This window comes from Rattus norvegicus, chromosome 9 (genome assembly GCF_021556685.1).
Source record: "Rattus norvegicus strain SHRSP/BbbUtx chromosome 9, alternate assembly SHRSP_T2T, whole genome shotgun sequence".
Classification (NCBI taxonomy): domain Eukaryota; kingdom Metazoa; phylum Chordata; class Mammalia; order Rodentia; family Muridae; genus Rattus; species Rattus norvegicus.
Genome location: NC_141542.1, coordinates 36,694,543 through 36,700,709, shown reverse-complemented (window position 1 = coordinate 36,700,709; position 6,167 = coordinate 36,694,543). Strand labels below are relative to the sequence as shown.

Sequence of the window (6,167 nt, the reverse complement as noted above, 5' to 3'; positions counted from 1 at the left end):
GAAAATGCCTAAGTTATATGACTTTTGCCTAATAGCTAGAATCCTAGTATAATTTAATGAGAATATATAAAATATTTTTGAAGGATGCAACATACAATTAGAACAGCAGAACAAATTACCAAATATTTAACCCTAAAAATAGTATCGGTGAGAAATAACTTTTGAAAATGGTCATAAATTACTAAACGCATGTATGTATGAAGTCCTAAAAATTAGGAACTTTTGGGAGCCCTAAGGGTTATAAAATTTATTCTGCATCAGTAACTGAGCTTTGGTGCCAGGTGGTTTAATGTGTCTGTGTCATAAACATTCCAATAATTCCCTATAGCTGCATAAGTGTGCTCCATGAAGAGGCAACTGCAGGCTGCAGAGTGATGGCTGTAGCATCATGTACATCACACCTTAAATTGTTCAATTCTGAAACACGAGAATCCACTGGCCCCTACGTCTGAGGTAAAGGACTGTTAGATTCTGTGTCTAAAGTAGATTGTTGCTCTTACTTTGAACCTAAAGGGGGGAAAAATACATTCATGAAAGGAAATTGTGCATTTGGTCATTAAGGAAAAATTTTTTTAAAAACTTATTTTTATGATGGGCAGATGGCCCAGTGGGTAGAGCACTTGCTAGGTAAGCTTGGTGCTCTGAGCTTATCCAGACCCCACACAAAGCCAGGTACACTAGCACACTACGGATTGTCTTTTGGCCTTGACACATACAGCATCACACACAGTCCCTAATTGCTGCATGATAAAACTTTCCTATCCAGATGCTACACAAAGTCTAATCACTCCTGATAGAGACTACCATGATAGACCAAATCACAAAGTCCAACTTGACTAGCCAATAAGTTCTGTAGGAACTTATAGGCAGAGACAGAGAGTAAGAGCAGTTACTTAAAAGAACACTAAGATGATGCATTACCGAGGCCCACCCCAGCATGGGTGGCAGCTCACAAAAGCTTAGAAACTCGGAGCACAGCATGCTGGCAGCTCAACAGATGGCAGAGTGTCCTTTCCAAGTGACTTTGGTCTGATTCTCTTCCAAGTAGCTTTTCTGGTTTCTCCTTATTTCAGCAGCTGACCTGGTCTTAGTCTTCTTTGCAAGTTGGTTTCCTTCAGTCTGAGGGCACTCTCGGTTTCTAATGCTTGCTCTGGCTGTGAGGCCAGAATCTGGTCAGTATCAGGGACCTTTTGAAGCTAGTTTGGGTTGATTCCTGTTTAAAGAGCTTCCTTGCAGGATAGAATGTTGCAGTCCTGGAGGAGACTACTCAGGACACAACCCCTGCACCCAAAGCTCAGAGAACACCATAGAAAATGGGAGCAGAAAATTGTAAAAGTTCCTGCCCCACTGGTACAACCATTCTGGAAATCAGTCTGGAGGTTCCTCAGAAAATTGGACATTGAACTACCTGAGGACCCAGCTATACCTCTCTTGGGCATATACCCACAAGATGCCCCAACATATAAAAAAGACACGTGCTCCACTATGTTCATAGCAGCCTTACTTATAATAGCCAGAAGCTGGAAACAACCGAGATGCCCTTCAACAGAGGAATGGATACAGAAAATGTGGTACATCTACACAATGGAATATTACTCAGCTATCAAAAACAATGACTTTATGAAATTCGTAGGCAAATGGTTGGAACTGGAAAATATCATCCTGAGTGAGGTAACCCAATCACAAAAAAACACACATGGTATGCAGTCATTGATAAGTGGCTATTAGCCCAAATGCTTGAATTACCCTAGATGCACAGAACACATGAAACTCAGGATGGATGATCAAAACGAGAATGCTTCACTCCTTCTTTAAAAGGGGAACAAGAATACCCTTGGCAGGGAATAGGGAGGCAAAGATTAAAACAGAGGCAGAAGGAACACCCATTCAAAGCCTGCCCCACATGTGGCCCATACATATACATCCACTCAATTAGACAAGATGGATGAAGCAAAGAAGTGCAGGCTGACAGGAGCTGGATGTAGATCGCTCCTGAGAGACACAGCCAGAATACAGCAAATACAGAGGCGAATGCCAGCAGCAAACCACTGAACTGAGAACAGGACCCTCGTTGAAGGAATCAGAGAAAGGACTGGAAGAGCTTGAAGGGGCTCGAGACCCCATATGTACAACAATGCCAAGCAACCAGAGCTTCCAGGGACTAAGCCACTACCTAAAGACTATACATGGACTGACCCTGGACTCTGACCTCATAGGTAGCAATGAATATCCTAGTAAGAGCACCAGTGGAAGGGGAAGCCCTTGGTCCTGCTAAGACTGAACCCCCAGTGAATGTGATTGTTGGGGGGAGGGCGGTAATGGGGGGAGGATGGGGAGGGGAACACCCATATAGAAGGGGAGGGAGAGGGGTTAGGGGGATGTTGGTCCAGATACCGGGAAAGGGAATAACATTCAAAATGTAAATAAGAAATACTCAAGTTAATAAAGAAAAAACAGAAAAAAAAAGTTCCTGCCCCTAAAGGTGCTGGAGGTGTGACTGCTGTGTCACATGTGCATCAGTAGGTGACAAAGTGAGTGGGTGGATCTATACTCAGTGTTCTAACCTGTGAACCTCTGAATGTGGTACAAGCATAACAGTCCCTGAAAAACCACGAACCTGAGGAAATCACCAGTCCATGCCAGGGACCCCTGGACAGATTGCTAGCCTGAGATGACCACTAGTCACTACTGAGCAAAACTGGGGATAAGATCATGATCCAGATGTCCCCTGCCCAGTGTCATAATGCCTGTGTGGGGCATAGCACTCCTGAAACCATTCCTGAGATAATCCCAGATGCTCAGAGACCCAGACACCAATAAGCAATGGAGAAATGGAAGAGAATGAGAAACAGAGGGATGTGGGCACAACGAAAAGAGACAGAACTGGAGACCCAAAGGTCGGGAGGAACAGCCTGATGGAAGTTGGGGCCACATTTGGATACATGACCCTGTAGCAGCAGGAGTTTATTACCACCAACGGCCATGTAGATATCTCTGATCTGAGCTACCTCAGACATGGGGACATGTTGATGTGTGAGGGCTGTGCATGACTGGCCCTGTCACTCAGGCATCACTGGAGAGCTAGCTCTGGTGGCATGGGCACAGGTGAGCCATCCCTGAGGGTGTGAGTATATTCGATCTGGCCCTGCCACTTTTCTGCCGTGTGGTAGTGTAGGTGAGGGAAAGATGCCTTCCTCCCACCCTCGACATTTGCAACCAGTGGTGGTTGTAAGAGCTGGCCCTGGACTCATGAGAGCAGGTAAGCTGGCCCTGCTCCTTACCTGCTGCAGCACTCGTGAGAGGGAACGCCCCGCACCTTGCTGGGGCAGCAGGGTAGAGCTGACCCTGGTTGCAGTGTTGCTGGTGAGCCAAACGTGGGAGTGCGAGAGCGGGAGAGCCTGGTGGGCTGACCAGCTCAGATACTTCTCAGGCCCAGATCCAGGGCTTTGACTTGTCCCATCCTGATATCTACCGTGTGGATGAACTACTGGAGTCCACAACACAGGGCAACACCAGGAGAGGTGTCCCAGCGAGGTTCCAGTTTTGATAGAGTAGCAGAAGCCAGGAGCCTCGGTCCACATCAATGCACTATTGCATTGAAAATTTGCAAGTAAAGATGTGTGGCAAAAAGTGTATACTGTGGGACACACTGTGACACACTTCAGCTTCCCCAATGAGAATTTTTTTCTGTCTTGGGAGTAGGAGTTGCCATAGTGAAGGGCAGGTATGAGGGAAGGAAAATATGTGTGGGGTTGGGGTGCATGATATTAAATTCACAAAGAGCCAACAGAAAGTAAAAAAAAAATGATTTTAAGAGTCAGAGAGCCAGGAGGTCTGTTGTGAAATTGTCTCTTCAAGGAATGACTGTAAAACTAACACCTGATTTGAATGTAACACTATCAATATATACAGAAACATGGGTCCCATAACATTCACGGAGTCCCATTCCTAGAGAAATAATTACAGGCAACCAAAGGCTGCTGAGGGAGAGAGAATTATCTGCTCACAGAGATGAACCTCCTCATTGGCTCTCCGATAAAGTGCTCATCCCTGAATCATATATATACCCAGAGCAAGACTGGACACAGCGCTGGACACTTGTGCAGCGCTCTCTATTTAGAACAATATGAAAGAGCTCATCAGCAAGAGAGGAAGTGTGGGACCACGGGAGCTGTCGGAGGGAGGAAAAGGAAAGGGGTATGGATGAAGTTACATTTCAATTAAAAATATAGAATTAGTAAGTATAGCAATGGTTAATTTCCTTGAGACAAACTGTCTCAAAATGATAACACAATGTAATGTCTAGCAAGCATTTCTCTGCATTGATAATATGTATCTACAGTTCATATCTTAGGGGATCATTTTTAGTGAAACAAAAGGCAATTCTGAGCATCCTGGGAGGATTCGTGCCTGACTTACTGGGAACATTTCACTACATATCTGTTTCATTTTGTCCAAAGGTAATGCCTGTTATTGAAACCATGTTCTTTGTTTTTATTTCAGGAGTTTCCACTCATGCCCTTTAAACCTCCCTGGATGATGCACATTGCTCTGATCATCCTGGCTTATTTCTTCAACCACTGCTAAGGCTATCTGAACCTTCACAGGATTAGTCAGGGGTCTCTTCACAAGATCCAATGATGAAAACCTCTGACGGCTGCTCATCAGGGCAAGCCAGGGGAGTTTGATTTCTGTGTTCTCTGCTGAGCTTAATACTCCACTATAGATGCATATCAATACTCAATCCATACCTCCCTTCATATAACTAAAGACGAACAGAGAATAAGAATTCTCATGATCCTAAAAGCCACTTGCCTCAACTTTTGGCCACTTTGGCTAAAGCATGTCGTTACATTTATAAATGTCATTTCATGTGGGAATATGACTTTTTGAAGCAACATTTTTCAATTAAAAATGCACTGCTTCTCTCCATTAAAGATGTGTACACTATGTTCAAGAATTAATCCTACATATTTAAATACATTATTGAATTAATATTCTTCAGTGACTTTAAATATTGTAAATTCTTTGAAAACTCTCCCAGCAAATATTAGCAAGAATATTTACTTTGCCCAAAGCTCTTGATTAGCATGAAAAGCGAGAGACACATAGTGAAGCCATAAACATATATATTGATATTAAGAATATATATGTAAGTATAATGTTACATACCTAATTATATATACAAATTATATACATAAATAATTATGTGTACATGTGCACTGTATATTAATATATTCATCATGTTTAAGACATTCTTTAATTACAATGCATTTAAAAATACTTTTATGACTATTTAAATTTTTAGTTAACATATATTAATGATATATATTAATATGGTTGACTATACTATCATAATACATGACTATAGTATTCAGATCTAATTCATCATCCCTTTCACTACACCTCAGTCTCCCACCTTTCCAACCTGTTAGTCAGTAGTCTACATTCAGATCAAGTTTTATAGCTTCTGCATTTGAAAAACAACAGATGTTCTTTGTTTTCTGCCCTATGTCATTTATTTCATTCAATGTCATGTTGTCTAATTTCATATATATGTTGCTTATCTGACAAGCTCATTCTTCTTTAGAGCCAAATCATATTCAGGCCATGTGTTTATCTCTATATATCATGTCTTCTTTTTCCTCCACTAATTAACTAATTAATTTATTCTCTTTATATCCTGATCACTGCCCTCCTCCTCTCAGACCCCATTGACACAGAGCCTCCCCCTAACATTCCCTCCCCTTTTCCTCTGAGAGGCTGGAGGCCCCTCCTGAGCATCCCCTACCCTGGCACATCAAGTCTCTCTGGGGCTAGGTGCATCCTTTCTCACTGAGGGCAGACAAGGCAGCCCAGCTAGGGGAACGGGATCTACAGACAGCCAACAGCTTTTGGGATGGCCCTCCCTCTGCTTGTTGGGAGACCCACACAGAGACAGAGCTGTATATCTGCTACATATGTGTGGGGGCCCTAGGACCAGTCCATGTATGCTCTTTGGTTGGTGATTCAGTCTCTGAGAGCCCTCAAGGGTCCAAGTTAGTTGATTCTATTTCTCCTGGTGATCACATTTCTTGATCCACTCTTTTTTTTAAAAAATTTTTTATTATATTAAATATTTTTATTTATTACATAAACAATATAAACATTTTATGCTTGCAAACATG

The 6,167-nt window shown here is 42.6% G+C and overlaps 1 non-coding gene across 1 annotated transcript; it reads left to right on the top strand.

Annotated features, from left to right (window-relative positions):
* The first annotated feature begins 2,469 nt into the window (after positions 1–2,469).
* Positions 2,470–2,597, top strand: LOC120094920 (small nucleolar RNA SNORA17). Its single transcript, XR_015630046.1, has one exon. It is a non-coding gene; the product is annotated as a small nucleolar RNA SNORA17 (small nucleolar RNA).
* The last annotated feature ends 3,570 nt before the right edge of the window (positions 2,598–6,167 follow it).